Below are 18,432 nucleotides of genomic sequence, written 5' to 3'. Positions count from 1 at the left end.
TGCATATTGACTGGATAAACAAGATTGTCAAGGGTAACATGGAAGACTACATAGTAGAGTGCATCAAAAATTGTTCCTTACACCAGAACATTTCAGAACATACCAGGAACAGGCTATTTTAGATCGAGTAACATGTAACAAGATAGGTTTAATGAAGGCTCTCGAAGTTAAGCAGCCTTTGTGCGACATTGATCACAATATGAGGAATTGCAAGTATAGTTTGGAGAGCCACTTAGGTCTTAAATAAGTGGCCTCAACTTTAATAAGGGCAATTTCAGAGATAGAAAGAAAGAGCTATCTAGAGCAAGCTGGGAAGATAGACTAAAGTGAAAGTTAATAGAAGAGCAGTGGCAGACACTCAGGAAGATATTTTATAATGCTCAGCCAAAATTTATTCCAATCAAAGAGAAGGACTCTATGAGAAAGCAAACCACTTGTGGTTAATAATGGCGGGCAAAGAGACAATCTAATCAAAAACTAAGTCATTCAAAGTGGTGACAACTATGATAGGTCAAAAGATTAGGTATATTTAGGAACCAAAAGCAGATGACTAAATTACTAACAAAAAGGTAGAAATCACACAGTACACCAGAAGAGGCCTCACCAATGTCCTGTACAACCTCAATATTACGTCCATTTCCCATACTTAATGGTCTGAGCAAAGAAGGCAAGCGTGCTAAATGCCTTCTTAACCATTCTGTCTACCTGTGATGCAACTTTCAAAGAATTATGTACCTGAAACCCTAGGTCTCTCTATTCTACAACATTACCCAAAGCCTTACTTTTAACTGTATAAGTCCCGCCCTTGTTTGTTTTACTGAAGTGCAATACCTTTCATTTATCCAAATTAAACTCCATCTGCCACTTTTCAGCCCATTGATCCAATTGATCAAGATCTCTTTGTAATCTTAGAAAACTTTTTTCACTATTCGCTATACCACCATTCTTGGTGTCATCTGCAAACTTACTAACTATGCCTCCTATATTCTCATCCAAATCATTTATATAAATGACTAACAAAAGCGGACCAATACTGATCCCTGGGGAACAGCACTGGTCGTAGGTCTCCAGTCCAACAAACAACCCTTCACCACCACTACCCCCTGTCTCCTAATATAAAGTCAATTTTGTACCAACTGGCACCTTGAATCTCATGTAATCTAACTTTACTAATTAGTCTACCATCTAGAAATTGTCAAAGGCTTTACTCAAGTCCAAGTGAGCAACTTCTACCATTCTGCCCTCGTCAACCTTTTTGGTTACTTCATTAAAAAACTCAATCAAGTTTGTGAGATGCAATTTTTCCTCCCATATTTTTCTAACACAAGCAGTTAACCACGGTCCAAAATCATCTGTAGTTCGCAGTTCCCAGTTCAGAGGTCCAAACCAAGACTAAAATAAAAATATTGAAAAATCAGCCAGCACGCTAACATTTGCTTACATCGAATTTCATCTGCCTTAGCTTTGTCCATTCATCTGCTCTATCAATATACTTTTGTAATTTAGTGCCTTCATCTTTACTGTGTAATAAGCTGTCTAACTTCATGTCATCAGAAAATTTGGATACTCGACTTTCTACATCATTATCCAAGTTGTTAATAAGTAATGTGAATAATTGAGGCCCTAACATGGATCCTTGTGCGACACCACTGGTCACATCCTGCAAATTTGAGTACCTACCCATTCTTCCTACTTTCTATTACCTGCCACTAGTTATATCAGTAATTTTCCCTCAGTTCCATGGAGTTCTATCATATTCAACGGTCTCATATGTGGAATTTTATCAAATGCCTTCTGGAAGTCCACATAAACAACAACCATAGAAATTCCCCTATCCAACACCTTAGTCGCCTCTTCAAAAAAATTCAGTAAGGTTTGTCAAGCATGACCCACCTGCCCTGAATCCATGCTGGCTCTCCTCGATTAACTGAAATTTGCAAGTTGTTCAGTTATCCCATCCTTGATTATAGGCTCCAGAAATTTCCCCGCCACAGACAGATCTGTAATTCCCGAGTTTTCCACTTTCAAAATTCTAAAAAGGCAGAGTGATGTTCAATTTTCCAATCCAGAGGGACGACTCCTGTACCTAGGGAACTCTGAAAGATTATAGTTAGAACATCTACAATGACCTCCCCTACTTCCTTTAACACCCTCTGATAGAACGGTAAAGTCCAGGGATTTGTCAATCTTTAATTCATTAATTTCCTCACTATTGACATTTTGCTTAAGATTAATTAGTCCCTGTCCCAGTCCACTATTAATTTCCTTGGTACAAGGAGCAAGTTATCCTCCTTTTCTACTGCAAATACTGAGGCAAATTAGTTATTCAACATGCCTGCCATTTCCACATAGTCATTGACAATGTCCTCATGTTCAGTCTTTAGTGGGCCAGCATTGTTGTTATTGCTCCTGAACACCCGCTCTCTGTTTAGGTAATTATAAATCTTTTTCTTACTGATTCTGATGACCCTGGCAAGTTTCCTCGCATAATCCCTTTTAGTTATATGCTGCTTTGTGATCATTTACTGGTCTATTTATATAATGTGAGGCTCTTCACTTTGGAAGCAAAGACAAAGCGGCAGATAAATTAGGAGAGGGACCTGGGTGTCCTTGTGCACCAGTCGCTGAAGGTAAGCGTGCAGGTGCAGAGGTGGTAAAGAAGGCAAATGGTATGTTGGCCTTCATTGCAAGAGGTTTTGAGTACAGGAGCAGGGATGTGTCGTTGCAGTTATACAGGGCCATGGTGAGACCATACCTAGAATATTGTGTGCAGTTTTGGTCTCCTTTTCTGAGGAAGGATCCTCTTGCTCTTGAGGGAGTGCAGCGAAAGTTTACCAGGCTAATTCTGGGGATGGCGGGTCTGATGTAGGAGGAGAGATTGACTAGGTTAGGATTGTTTTCACTAGAGTTCAGACAAATGAAGGGGGATCTCATAGAGACTTTTAAAATTCTAACAGAACTGGACAGGGTAGTTACAGGGAGGATGTTCTCGATGGTGCGTGTGTCCAGAACCAGGGGTCACAGTATGAGGAATTGGGGTAGACCATTTAGGACGGAGATGAGGAGATATTTCTTTATCCAAAGAGTGGCGAGCCCGTGGAATTCATTACCACAGGAAGTAGTTGATGCCAAAACATTGAATGTATTCAAGAGGCGGCTAGATATAGCACTTGAGGGTGAATGGGATCAAAGGTTGTGGGGTGAAAGCAGGATCAGGCTATTGAGTTGGATGATCAGCCATGATCATGAAGAATGGCAGAGCAGGCTCGAAGGGCTGAATGGCCTCCTCCTGCTCCTATCTTGTATGTTTCTATGTTTCCATTCAGCAGCATCTGTGATTTCCTTTGAGCTTTTGTAAGCCCTTGCTTTCAGTTTAATGCTATCCCTTAACTCTTGCATTGTCCATGGCTGTTTTGTCTTCTGTGAAATGGAGCTTTTCCCTCTCAGAGGTATAAAGCGGTTCTGTGTTGTGTAAAATGTTTCTCTAAATATCCTCAACTTTTCTTCAGTGGTTTTACCCAGGAGGAGATTTTCCCAGTTTCCTATGGACAGTCTCTGAGGGCAATGTATTAGCATAGACTGAGGACTAGTTAACACACAGAAGAGTCAGGATTAATGTGTCTTTTTTAGGTCGGAAAGAAGCAAATCGTGGAGTTCCACAAGGATCAGTCCTAGGGTCTCAATTATATATTATACACTTGTGTGACTCGAAGAGGGGGCAGAGTGTAATGTACCCAAATTTGCTGATGATACAAAAATAGGCAGGAAGGCATGTTGTGGTGAGGACATAAGGAATCTACAACAATATGTTCCACGTAGATTGAATGAGTGGGCATAAACTCAGCAGATGCATTTTAACCGAGGAGGCCATGAAGAATCAAAAGGCAAATTGTTACTAAAATGGAGAGAGCGTCCAATAATGATGCAGCATAGAGTGATCTAGCTGGGTGCTCTTGTGCATAAAACGGTTAGCATACAGATGCAGAAAGTAATTATAAAAGCAAATGAAATTTTGGCCTTCGTTGCTAGGTTGAAGTTTAAACATAGCCTAGTTACAACTGTGCAGGTTGCTGTTGAGGTCACATAGGAAGTATTGTGTACAGTTTGGTCTCTGAGTTTGAGGAAGGATGTACTAGCCTTGGAGGCAGTTCAAAAGAGATATTTCTGGCTAAGATTTATTTGAAGGGCAGCATTTCCTCTAGTTTCCTTATGGTGTGGGTCTCTAAAACCTGTGCACGGCAGCAACCTCCAGAACCAGAAGTCAATGCTGCAACAGCATGCCAATACCAATTGTCGTGTGTGCAACACTGGAGAGAACATTGATGAAAGGATTTTCCTATCAAGAACAGGTAAACAGGTTGGTCGTTTAGAAATTGCCATAATCTTTTAGTCTGCCCTAGATTCGTTGGAGGTGCGAGAAAGATTGGAAAATTGCAAACATTACTGCTTTTTTAAAGAAATGTTGCAAGGTTAATCCCAGTAATTCCAAACGTCTAAAAGTGTTTAGAAACATTTTCTTTTTCCCATTCGTTCGTGGGACGTGGGTGTGTTTCTCTTGAGAAGGTCATGGTAAAGGCCTATTTGCTGTGGGCAGACCCACAACTAATGCTGTTAGGGAGGGAGTTCCAGGATATTGATCCAGTGACACTAAAGGAGTGGCAATATTTCCAAATCAGGATAGCGAATGGTTTAGTGTTCCCATGTATCTGCTGCCCTTGACTTTCTAAAGGATGATGGTTGTGGGTTTGGAAGGTGCTTCCTAAGAAGCCTTGGTGATTTTCTGCAGTGCATATGTACACACACTGATGCTTAGGTCAGGGAGACATTGAATGAATACTTGTGGATGGGTGGTCAATCAAGCAGGAAGCTTTGGTCTGGAGGGTGTAGGGAGTTCTGGTCTGTGCGATCGGTAAGCCTGCCAGAACTCTCAGGCAGCCTGGGTCACCCTCCAGGTCCCTGGTTCTGACACTGGCTTTAGATTAGTGAATGTGGAGTAACAAATCAGGAGGCAGGTGTTTCAGGGCGAAGAATCTCTGTGTTTGTCAAATACAAGGGTGTGTATCTCACAAGAAATAAAAAAAGCAAATATAATAAACAGGGCAATAATACAAAGGTGAATAAACTACAAGAGATTAAAAAATGCAAAACAGTGAAACTGACACTATCAGCTATTAACTAGGGCCAATTACTACTATAAACTAAACTGTAGTTTTAAACACAGACACTTTAATTAGATTTCCTGACCTTGAGGTAACGTACACTGTCACCAGCGCACTTTCCCCTCCCTACTAGCTAGGTTGGATACTTTGGGCCTTGTTTTGAATTACAGCTGGCCGTCCCCACTTGCCGCAGCCGGTGCTTCGCTAAAGACTTCAGACAATGTAGGCCTTCAGTCTGGGTTGAGTCCATTGATGCAGTAAGACATATTGTGGATTTATCGGGTGAGTACTTTGGTTTTCAGTTCTGAGGAAGGGTCACCAAACCCGAAACGTTAACTCTGTTTTTCCTTTACAGATGCTGCCAGGCCTGCTGAGCTTTTCCAGCAACTTCTGTTTGTGTTCCTGATTTACAGCATCTGCAGTTCTTTCAGTTTTTATTTAGGTTTTCTTACTCTTTGGTGGGTTTTGCGAGCGGGTTTTCACTTTAGGATAAGTCTGAGGCCTTGTGGTGTTGATCGAGTCAGTGGTTCTCGGAGGTCATTGGTGTTTTGGTCTGCAGGTCGTGGTCGGTCGCCAGCGGTTGGAGATGACTGTAGGGATCATTCTTGGTGCAGTAGCTCTCTAGAGTCTTTCTCCTATTGGTAGCTGCAGGGAATAGCTCTTGAAGCGGATCACTGTTCTTTCTCCTCTCCTCTCTCTTTCCTTTTTTCTCTCGTTCAGGTGAGATTGGGACCTGCAATTATACAAAATTGCAGGTCTCTTATCTTGGAGCCAAATTTGGCTTTTGCAACTGTATTACTGTTGCCCTTCTGAAGGTGAATTGGCTTCCTGATCGTTAGAGTAGGTGTAAATGTTTTTCAGTCAGAGATGAATACGTTGTTTAGAGTAAGTGTAAAGGCATTTCGATTGCATGGAATATCCAATATTTTCTGTGAGTGAATATTTATTGAAGTTGAATGCCTTGGTATCTCTGAAGCATCCAAGATGTCTAAAGTTGTTGATAACACAGTGTGGAGCTGGAGGAACACAGCAGGCCAGGCAGCATCAGAGGAGCAGGAAAGTTGATGTTCCGGGTTGGGACCCTTCTTCTTTTTCTGAAGAAGAGTCCCGACCCAGAACGTCAACTTTCCTGTTCCTCTGATGCTGCCTCGCCTGTTGTGTTCTTCCAGCTCCACTCTGTTATCTCTGACTCCAGCATCGGCAGTTCTTACTATCTCTGTCTAAAGTTGTTGCCTTAGGTCTGGTTCATTGTTCCTTTAGGGCTGAGGCGTGAATAGGATTTCTAACTGAACCATGGTTCCAGACAGCTATCTCTGTGATTATGTATTCCAGAGTATAGACCAGCTGCTTTTTTTTTTGTTTTAAAAGTTCTGTTAAAAATCCAGGGTTTTGGTCCAGTATTTCAAATGACAGAGATTTTTGCTCACTCCTACAATGGTGTCAAACTACTCTCATCAGGGCAAGTGGGGAGTATTCCATCACATTCCTGACTTGTGCCTTGAAGACGGTGGACAGTTTTCATGAGTTACTGTTACAAAGTTCTTAACCCCTGCCCGGTACTTGTACTCACTGTATTTATATGGCTAGTCCAGTTCAGTTTCTGGTCAATGGTAACCCCAGGGTGTTGATAACGAGCGATTCAGCGAAGGTAGTGCCATTGAATGTCAAGGGGTGATGTTTATGTGTTTTCTCGTTGGAGAGTTTTCCCTCGATTCCCATTTTACTCTATTTTGGCACACCCAATCAAATGTAGCCTTGATGTCAAGGGCAGTCACTCTCATCTCCCCTCTAGAGTACAGCTCTTTTGTCCATGTTTGGACTATGGCTATAATGAGATCAGGAGCTGAGTGCCCGTAATGTTCAGGGATGTGTAGATTAGATGGTTTATAGGGGGATGGGTCTGGGTGGGATGCTCAGAGGGTCAGTGTGGACTTGTTGGGCCAAAGGGCCTATTTCCACACTGTAGGGAGTTTATGATACATGATGATAATAGCAAAGTTTACGAGGTGACTCGACAGGTATATGAATAGGCAGGGAATAGGGGGATATAGACCGTGTAGAGGGAAAAGTTTTTTATTTGATTTGATTTGATTCATTATTGCCACATATACCGAGATACAATGAAAAGTATTGTATTACATGATAATGAGACAAATCATAACTTACAGAAGTACATCAGGATAATAGAAGAGAATACAGAATATAGTGTTCCAACTACAGAGAAGGTACAGAGAAAGATCAAAGCTCATATATGAGAGGTCCATTCATAAGTCTAATAACAGTGGGGAAGAAGCTGTTCTTTTAGTTAGAAAGGCATCATGTGTTGGCACAGTCTTGGTGTGTCAAAGGACCTGTTCCTCTGCTGTACTGTTCTTTGTTCAAAGGCAATTTACAACAATGGCTCCAGGGATGAGCATAGAATCATAGAACAGTTTGGAAGCAGGCCACTCAGCCCATCAAGTTACACTGACCCATCTCACCCCTTCCCTGCAACCCTGCATTTCTCATGGCTAACTCACTTAGCCTGCGCATCTCTGGGCTCTATGGGCAATTTAGCATGGCTAATCCACCTAGAGGAAAAGCACGCAGACATGGGAAGAATGTGCAAACTCCACACAGACAGTTGCCTGAAGGTGGAATTGACCCCAGGTCCCTGGCGCTGTGAGACACCAGGGCTAACCACTGAGCCACCATGCTGCCAGTAGATTGAAGAAGTTGTGACTGTTCTCCTCGGAGAGAATGAGTGTAAAAGGAGATCTGATAGAGGTTTTCAAACTCATGAGATGGCTTGGTAGAGTAGATAGAGAGAAACTGTTGCTTATCAGGACCGGATCAAGAGCCAGAGGGCACAGATTTCAAGTGATTCACAAAAGGAGCAAATATGATGTGAGAAAAAAACTTTTTTACACAGCGAATTGTTAAGGTAGGGAATGTTCTGCCTGGAAGTACGGTGAAGGCAAGTTTTATCAAGACATACAAAAGAGTATTGGATAAGTATTAGGATAGAAATAACATGCAAAGGAATGGGACATGAGATGGGAAGAAGGTAATGATGCTCATTTGAAGAGCTAGCACAGACATAATGGGCTAAATGGCCTTCTTTTGTACCGTAACAGTGCCATATTTCTGTGATTTATTCATTAGATTTTAGAAGAATGAAGAGTGATCTTTTTGACAGCTTTTGTGGGGCCTTGACAGAGTAGATATTAAGATGATGTGTTCACAAGTGGGGGACATAGTTACAGAATAAGAGGACATGCATTTAAAGCTATGGTGCAAGGGATCTTCCTCACCCAGAGGGTAGTGAACACCTGGAATTCTCTACCCCAGAGAGTTGTGAAAGCTGAAAGTATTTAAAGAGAAGGTAGGTAGATTTTTGAAAGATTGGGAAGCTGAAGGCTATGAGGATGATGATGAAAGAGGCATGTTGAGGCCAGGGGCAGATCCACCTTGAACTTATGGATTGGCAGGGCAGGCTTGAGGCGCTGAATGGCAATTATTAGCTTCGATCTCTTATGTTTTCTGTCCTCTATACATATCCTTCATGATTTTGAACATCTTAATCAAATCTCATGTCAAACATCACTTCTCCAAGGACCCCTAACATCACCAATCCATGACCGGAATTCATCATTCCTGGAACTGTTCTCAATTTTTTTCCATACTGTCTCTGATTTCTTCACATTTATCCTAAAGTATGCTGTCCAAAGTGGACACAATATTAAAGTTGAAGTTGAATCAGTGTTAGGTACCAGTATAACTTACTTGCTTTATTTCTCTATGCCCTTGTTTATAAAGCCCAGGATTAGTACGCTGTATTAACCACTCTCTTAACCTGTCCTTCCTTATTAATAATTTGTGTATACATACCTCCAAGACCCACTTGCATTTTCAAATTTCTGACCAGTAGGTGTACTTGGAACACAAATGACAATAACAGACTTCTATGGGTAAAGACTTCCATAGATCCACTGCCCACCAAATGAAAAAAAAATCCTGCTCATCTCTGTCTTAATTGCGTGACTCCTAATTCTGAGATTATTCGCTCTTGTTCTAGACTGTCCAATAAGGAGAAACAATCTTTTGACTTTCAATAAGGTCTCCTGTCATTTTTCCGATTTTAAACTTCAACAAATACAAGACCAACCTACTCAATCTCTCCTCATAAGAAAATCCACCCATATCTAGAATCAACTGAGTGAACCTCCTCTGGACTGTCTCCAATACCAGTATATCTTTCCTTACATAACGGGACCGATACCATTCACAGTATTCAGGTGTGATCTGACTAAAATGTTGTATTGTTTTAATAAGTTTTTACATATCCTTCGTTTTATACTCCATTTCCTTTGGAAATAAATGCCAACATTCCATTTGCTTTCCCTGTCACGTCCTGAACTTGGATGCTAGGTTTTTGTGATTTACGCACAAGAAATTTAAAATTCTTCTGTGCTGCAGATTTCTGCATTTTTCTCCATTTAAATAATATTCAGTCCTTTTATTCTTCCTTCCAAAGGCATAACCTCACATTTTCCCACATTACATTCCATCTGCCAAATTTTTGCTCACTCACCTAACCTGTATTTATTTCTTTGTAAAGTTCTGACGAGGGGGTCACTGGACCCAAAATGTTGACTTTGCATTCTCTTCACAGATGCTGCCAGACCTTCTGAGTTTCTCCTGCAATTCCTGTTTTTGTTTTATATACCTTTGTAGAATTTTTTGTACCATCACTGCTTGGCTTCCTACCTATTTTTGTGTCATCAGCAAACTTGGGATGGTACATTCACTTTCTTCATCTGCTTGATCATATTATACATTCCTAAATGCTCTGTTGTTACATCCTATAGAATCTACCATCTTGCCAATGACAGATGTTAAAGTAACTGATCCATAATTACCTGATTTTTGTCTCCTTCCCTTTCCGAATGAAGATGTCACATCGACAGATTTCCAATTCTCTAGGACTTGTCAGAATCTAAGGATTCCTGGAAGGTTACTTCCACTATATCTGTTGCTGCTTTAAAATCCTAGGATGCAACCCATCAGGTTTTTAGCACCATTGGTTTCTCTGCTCTTTTTTCTCTAGTGATAGACATTATGTTTATTTCCTGCTCCACTCCACACTTTAGCCTCTTAATAATTTAGTATCTTTGTAATGCTATTAATGTCCTCCACTGTGAAGTCTGAAGTAGAGTATTTACTCAACTCCTCTGCCAATTTCTCATTCCATATTATTATTTCCCAGCCTCATTCTTTAAGAGGCCTATGTTCACTTTAGTTTCTTTCTTCCTATTCATATATTTAAAGAAGCTCTTACTGTCTGCCACGATATCACTTGCAAGTTTACCTACATAGTTAATTTTCTCCCTCTTTCTTTTTGGTCACTTCCATGTCAGTGGCTTGATCTGGGGCACTGGAGCAGTGAAGGGAATGGCCACAGGAAGTTGTATGTTATAGTCAGGAACTGGGAAGGTCAGGGCTGGGAGCAACAGTGTGATGGGGGTGTGGAGGAACCATCAGGTGGCTTTGCTAAGGACATGGGAAGGGCCCAGCAGGGGCAGTCTGATTGTGATATCGCTGGGCTCCGGGGGTTGGTGCAAACTAACCATCATAAGAATTGTATGTTCTGGCATTCTGGCTGGAGAATACTGCACACGAGAGGAAGGATAACAAGAGCTAATTTTGGTGTTGCTAGCAGCGATTTCATTCCAAAGACCACATTGATAGTTCTGCTTCAAACTCCCCTGAAGGGACGTTGATCATTGTGTATGGGAAGCTGCACAGGCCACTTTCAGTACTCCAGGCATTGAGCAGTGCCATGAAGAGCATGTCATGTTGCTCACAAGGAGCTGTCCTTTGAAGCCAAACAAAATGCATCTACTCACGGAACACCTGATGTTTAGGGAGGAGGCGAAGTTTGAAACATTGCAGGCTGATGGATATTCCTAGACATGATGGACAGGTTGAAGCAGTGCAAACATTTAACAGCAACATGACTATCTGCATGACATCACTGTTCCCCACAGTATTCCGTCTTTAGGTTTCTAATCCAGCATCATAAACACTATGTTACTTTAACTTATGTGACGATGGCTGCCTTGCTGTGTATTTCTTATCCATTTAATAATCCACAAAGTAAACTGACAGGATCCTGCTCAACAGCTGCTACCTCTATTTTATTCTGAGATACTTTAAGGTTTACGGATGGTGGGTTTGTCCATTGGAACTTTTTTTGTTGGAATTAATTATTCTGTGCATGCTGAAATATCTCGTTAAACAATAGTCATAGAGTCATACAGCACGGAAACAGACGCTTCAGTCCAACCAGTCCATGTTGACCATAACCCCAAACTAAACTAATCCCACATACCTGCACTTGTCCCATAAATAAATACCACCACATCTCTATTGGCCTATCCTTTAACCTAATTTGTCAAATCACTCTAGCCAGTTCTGCTCTTATGTAAATTTTTAAAAAAATCAGATTCACTCTTCTTTCCTTTAAACTGAATGGAAAATTAAATCATATCATCGTCTCTTCTACCTAGGAATCACTATGCTTAATCATATCTGATTGCACAGTACCAGGTCTAAGATCTAAAACTTTCCTTAAAGTATCTCAGAATAAAATAGAGGTAGCAGCTGTTCAGCAGGATCCTGTCAGTTTACTTTGTGGATTATTAAATGGATAAGAAATACACAGCAAGGCAGCCATCGTCACATAAGTTAAAGTAGCATAGTGTTTATGATGCTGGACTAGAAACCTCTAAGTTGTGAATTAACTTCAATTTTAAATTGTGGAGTTAAATTCAATAATTCTGATGATTTATGGGCTGGTTCTAAGAGAATGACTATGGGAGCTGTTGGGTTGCCATTAAAACTAACTGGTTCACAAATATCTTTTGGGAAAGGGAATTGAGCTATCCACACTTGATCTAGCCTCCAAGTGACTCCAGTCTCACACTACACAATTATCTCTTAATGCTCTCAAAACAGTTGTTATGAATAGCAATAAACACACACTTGCTAATTTTGCTTACACATTAAATACATTATAAAATAATACAAGTTAGGCTAAAATCAATGAAACAGCAATTTCTGAAGAAAATCTTCAGAGTCCCTCCTTACGTTCTGAATTAAGAATTCTTACCATTCTCCAAGTGAAAACTATTGTATCTCAGTATTCAAACGGAATTAGAAGTTTATTATTTCCTAACTTGTTAATCTGAGAACTGTTTATGAAATAAATTAAGGGAGGGATTTAAACTCTATCTATTGGCAGAGACTGAGGAGCTGAGCATTTAGAATTGCCCGGGTGGTGGAGATACCGGGAGCTGGCTTTTTGTAGTTTTGATTGGCTTAAGTGTGCAGAGGAAAACAATTTACTGCAATTTATTTTATTGCAGCAGCTGAAGTGAGCCAATTTGCTTTTAGTTGCATCTGTAACTTCCAATAGATTTTGGCAAAAGTGATGAAACCCAGGGCCTTGACAAGTTAAAGTGACCTTTCAGTAATGTATATTTGAGTAGAGAACAAGAAATTGCATTTACCAAGTTAACCGTTTTCAATAGAATCCAGTAAAAATGAACAACTCTCTTAACAGAAATGGCACTTCAAAATCTCTGCAATGAGCATTGGAGTTGAAATTGATTAACAGACACTATCGAAGCATTAATTATATGCAGGGGCATATTCATCTGACATGTTAACACAACTGTTTCCGACTGACCTTCACAAATTAGTACAGATTAATGGGAAGCATTTCCTCAACATAGCAGACCAGAAATTTGCCCAAACAGAGCCAGGATTTAGCCCATAACTGCTGCTATTTGAGGCATGTGTTGGCAGAAATCTGCATTATAAGACAAGTGATGGATTATCTCAGCCTAAGTACACATAGATCTGTTCTTAGAATCCCTACACAGTGTGTAAGCAGTCCACCCATCAAGTCCGCACCAGCCCTCCAAAGAGCATCCCACCCCCGCTACTCTATCACTGTAACCCCACATTCAGCATGGCCAATCCACCTAATCTGCACATCTTTGGAGTGTGGGAGGAAACTGGAGCACCTGGAGGGAACCCATGCAGACGAGGGGAGAATGTGCAAACTCCACATCAACAGTTGCCCAAGGGTGGAATCAAACCCGGATCCCTGGCGCTGTAAGGCAGCAGTGCTAACCACTGTGCCACCGTGCTGTTCCCATGTTGACTGGGCTAATGGATGTGGATTCATGGTTACTCTGAATATAGCATTGGAGAATAGCTTTAGGAAAATCTTGCGATTACATAGTGATTTACATAGCCACAAGTTATCACATTGCACTTGAAAGCTAATGATATATTTCTAAAGTACAATCTCTATTGTAATATGGGAAGTATGGCAGCCTCTTTGGTGCCCATAAATGGCACTATGGCAATGACAAGATCATCTGCATTTTATGAATGTTAATTTACTTGCCCTCACCCCCATATTTAGAGGGTTCTAAACTAAAAAGTGGAGACAAGGGATCTCATGAGACAAGATGAAATAAGTTAAAGGAAAAGGATAAAGCAGGAAAGCAAGGCAGCAATATCATAATACAAAGTTCCATATTCTCACTTCTTTCTTTAAGCAAAACACAGTTAAAATGTTTGATTACAAAATAACCTACACAAAATATTATTTTTCCTTCATGTTCTTAAAACATCTCATACTGCCAAGTGTGTCTCTTGGTGATCTCCAATAATTTCTTTGAACAAACAACCTTTTTGTGAAAGGGTCTGAGAACTGGAGACTTGTGTTCACCCAATTTATTTTAGAATTCCATTTCCTTTCTCGCATTACCTTTATCCTAGCAAGGTCAATCCACAGCCTCTTCTCAGTGACACCCTTTCTCAAATGTACATTTTCACAAACAGATCACTTGTTCTGTGGGCAGGTTTTTCTCAGGTTGCTCCTTGTACTAGATTTCCTTGTGAATATAAGACAAGGATACACCCATATCGATTGCTTTCACCAGTGCCAGTTTCTCAGCAGATAAGGCACTTTAAACCACCCTTTTTATTTACTTAGTTTCCTAAACCAATGACCAAATTATTATTTTCCCCACAGAAAATGCAAGAAATCTGCCGTACTATAATATCCAACCAGAAAACTGGTATTTGCAGCTTCATTCCTTCTGTGTCCCAAGGCTTGGACGTTGTGTGTGCATTTCTCTGAATTTAGTTTCATTAATGTTTTATTTGGTCTCAATACTTTTTCAACAGTAGCATATTTCATCATAATACTTAGTACCAATACATCAGTTACATCAGGTCTTGTCTGCTTGCACAACCAGTTTAATAGTCAAACAACACTTCTTGTCTGTTTCTTCGCTGAATGCAAAGTTGTGATCCAATTTATTGGGATGCGATTAACAGTATCAAAAAAAGACTGTTGATCTAAGTTACTACTGCTTTATGCTGGTAAATAGCTAGGGCTACATTTAAAGGCCCTCAAGTCTGACTTTCAATCATACATTTCCATCATGGAACACCTATTTGGTGCATAACCATCTGTACGATAAAGTTGGTTGTCCCCTTAATGTATACACCAAATTCTTTCCAGCTGTCCAACTCGTTTTATTTGGCTATTTTAATCAATTGACCTTCTAATTTGTAGCCACAAACAATCAATCATAGGGACTTCTACTTCTCATATAATTCAAAGCCTGTTCCATAGTCTATGCTCTTGTCCTCCTATCTCAGTCTACACTATTACTACAAGATCTTCCGTTCCTATGACTTGAATTCCTTTGGCATGTTTGCAATCTTTTCCTAGGGCCATGTTCAGAACTCATGCCATATTTACTGGTCTTCTATATCATGTTATTTCACCAATCCATGGCTCCTACCTCCTGTTCCTCATCTTGTACATTTAGTCAGTGTTGGTGTTTGTGAACAGCTTCCCCTAGACTTCCTATAAAGAAAACTGAAAGAACTGCAGATGTGGTAAATTAGAAACAAAAACAGAAATTGCTGGAAAATCTCAGCAACTCTGGCAGCATCTGTGGAGAGAAATCAGAGATAATGTTTCGAGTCGAGTGACCCTTCCTCAAAACTGTTCTGAGTTTTTTCCACAGATGCTGCCAGACCTGCTGAGCCTTTCCAGCAATTTCTGTTTTTCTTCCTATAAAGGAGTCATTCCTTCATTCATTGCAACCAAAGTAGGCATGTGTGTTACTTTGATGCCTACTTTCATTTATGGTTCGTTCAGGTAAACAGTATTATCCTGTGTTTGTGCATCTCTTTATCGATCTTCACTCAGCCTTTCACCCACCACAATCTGATTCTCATAATTCTCCAACATATATATGGCATTGTGCTTGGTGTCTCATCACTTTCTATGACTTGTACATATTATGTAAGGGTGTAATTAATGCAAATTAATCTTGAAAAATGCACCCTAACAGTCTGATTTCCATGCTGCAAAATTACTGTTTTTCAAACACTGCCCACAACCTTGCTTAGATATTTCCACACTTTTTGTCTTTCTCTTTTGTAGTACTTACAGTACTATTTCCTATGTGAAGCAATCAGAAGGGCTTTGGATGATTATTTAGATAGAAATAAGAACATAAGAACTAGGAGCAGGAGTAGGCCGTCTGGCCCTTCGAGCCTGCTCCGCCATTCAATAAGATCATGGCTGATCCTTTCGTGGACTCAGATCCACTTACCCGCGTTCTCACCGTATCCCTTAATTCCTTTATTGTTCAAAAAAAATCTACCTTTTTTTTAAAACGTTTACTGAAGTAGCGTCAACTACTTCACTGGGCAAGGAATTCCATAAATTAACAACCCTCTGGGTGAAGAAATTCCTTCTCAATTCAGTCCTAGATCTGCTCCCCCTAAACTTGAGGCTATGCCCTCTTGGCCTAGCTTCACCTGCCAGTGGAAACATCCTGTCTAGTTCTATCTTATCTATTCCCTTCATAATTTTATATGTTTCTATAAGATCCCCCTTCAATCTTCTGAATTCCAATGAATATAATCCCAATCTACTCAGTGTCTCCTCATAAGCGAACCCCATCAACTCCGGAATCAACCTAGTGAACCTCCTTTGCACCCCCTCCAGTGCCAATACATCCTTTCTCAAGTAAGGAGAACAAAACTGCACACAGTACTCCAGGTATGGCCTCACCAGCACCTTGTACAGCTGCAACATAACCTCTCTGCTTTTAATTTCAATCCCTTCAGCAATGAAGGACAAAATTCCATTTGCCTTCCTAATTACTTGTTGTACCTGCAGACCTACCTTCTGTGATTCATGCACAAGGACACCCACGTCCCTCTGCATAGCAGCATGCTGCAACTTTTTACCATTCAAGTAATAATCCTTTTTACTATTACTCCTACCAAAATGTATGACTTCACATTTATTTACATTGTATTCCATCTGCCAGACCTTTGCCCACTCACTCAATGTATCTATGTTCCTCTGCAAAGTTTCACAGTCCTCTGCACACTTCGCTTTGCCACTCATCTTAGTGTCATCTGCAAACTTTGACACCCGACATGTGGTCCCCAACTCCAAATCATCTATATAAATTGTAAATAATTGCGGTCCCAACACCGATCCCTGAGGCACACCACTAGTCACTGACTGCCAGCTAGAATAGAACTCATTTATCCCCACTCTTTGCTTCCTGTTAGTCAACCAATCCTCTATCCATGCTAATACTTTACCCTTAATGCCATGCATCCTTATCTTATGCAGTAGCCTCTTGTGCGGCACCTTGTCAAAGGCCTTTTGGAAATCTAGGTACACCACATCTATTGGGTCCCCATTGTCCACCTCGCTCATAATGTCTTCATAGAATTCCAAAAGATTTGTCAAGCATGACCTGCCTTCATGAACCCATGCTGCATCTGCCCAATAGGACAATTTCTATCAAGATGCCTTGCTATTTCTTCCTTGATAATAGACTCAAGCATCTTCCCCACTACAGAGGTTAAGCTAACTAGTCTATAGTTCCCCATCTTTTGTCTACTTCCCTTTTTAAACAGTGGCATCACATTTCTGTTTTCCAATCTGCTGGGACTGCCCCAGAGTCCAGCGAATTTTGGAAAATTACCGCCAGTGCACCTGCTATTTCTCCCGCCATCTCTTTTAGTATCCTGGGATGCATTCCATCAGGGCCAGGAGACTTATCAATCCTTAGCTCCATTAGCTTGCCCAACACTACCTCTTCTGTAATAATGATTGTTTCCAGGTCCTCACCTACCTTTGTCTCTTTGTCAATTACTGGCATGTTATTAGTGTCCTCCACTGTGAAGACCGATACAAAATACCTGTTCAATGCCTCGGCCATTTCATCATATCCCATAACTAAATTCCCCTTCTCATGCTCTAAAGGGCCAACGTTTACTTTAGCCACTCTTTTTTGTTTTATATATTTATAGAAACTTTTGCTATCTGTCTTTATATTCTGTGCTAGTTTTTTCTCATGTTCTATCTTACTTTTCTTTATACCTCTTTTTGTGGCTTTCTGTTGACCTTTAAAGTTTTCCCAATCTTCTAGTTTCATGCTGTTTTTGGCCACTTTGTATGCCTTCTCTTTCAATTTGATAGCCTCCCTTATTTCTTTAGACACCCATGGCAGATTACCCCTTTTCTTACAGTCCTTCCTTTTCTTTGGAATATACTTTTGCTGAGCACTTTGAAAGATTGCTTTGAAAGTCCTCCACTGGTCCCACCATAAAATCTTTGTTTCCAGTCTACTTTAGCCAAGTCCTCCCTCATTCTATTGTAGTTCCCCTTGTTCAAGCACAGGACCCTCCATCTGTATTCGAAATTCAACCATACTGTGATCACTCCTTCCAAGAGGATCCCTAACTATGAGGTCATTAATTATTCCTGTCTCATTACACAGGACCAGATCTAGGATAGCTTGCTCCCACGTTTGTTCCATTACATACTGTTCAAGAAAACTATCACGGATACACTCAACGACCTCCTCCTCAAGGCTACCCTGACCGAGCTGGTTCGACCAATCTACATGTAGATTAAAATCCCCCATGATAATTGCCATACCATTTTTACAGGCATTAGTTATTTCTTTGTTTATTGCCCGCCCCAATGTGGTGTTATTATTTGGTGGCCTATAGACTACGCCTATCAGTGACTTTTTCCTCTTAGAATTTCTAATTTCCACCCAAATGGATTCAACCTCATTCTCCATAGAACCTATATCATCTCTCAGCACCGCCCTGATGGCGTCCTTGAATACCAGAGCTACACCACCTCCCTTAC

General features: G+C 40.6%; 1 long non-coding RNA gene across 2 annotated transcripts; it reads right to left on the bottom strand.

The window, feature by feature from the left end:
- Positions 1 to 1,900: 1,900 nt before the first annotated feature.
- LOC125482848 lies at positions 1,901 to 14,095 on the bottom strand. 2 transcript variants are annotated; one of them, XR_007261824.1, is made up of 3 exons: positions 13,987 to 14,095; positions 10,061 to 10,189; positions 1,901 to 2,086 (listed from the first exon to the last, which is right to left on the bottom strand). It is a non-coding gene; the product is annotated as an uncharacterized LOC125482848 (long non-coding RNA). The 2 variants fall into 2 exon arrangements; XR_007261823.1 differs by having other exon boundaries at positions 1,901 to 2,032.
- Between the last annotated feature and the right edge of the window lie 4,337 nt (positions 14,096 to 18,432).

This window comes from Rhincodon typus, chromosome 3, assembly GCF_021869965.1.
Source record: "Rhincodon typus isolate 14 chromosome 3, sRhiTyp1.1, whole genome shotgun sequence".
In the NCBI taxonomy this organism is placed as follows: domain Eukaryota; kingdom Metazoa; phylum Chordata; class Chondrichthyes; order Orectolobiformes; family Rhincodontidae; genus Rhincodon; species Rhincodon typus.
The sequence above is the reverse complement of the archived record's forward strand: the minus strand, read 5'-3'. Positions and strand labels throughout refer to the sequence as shown.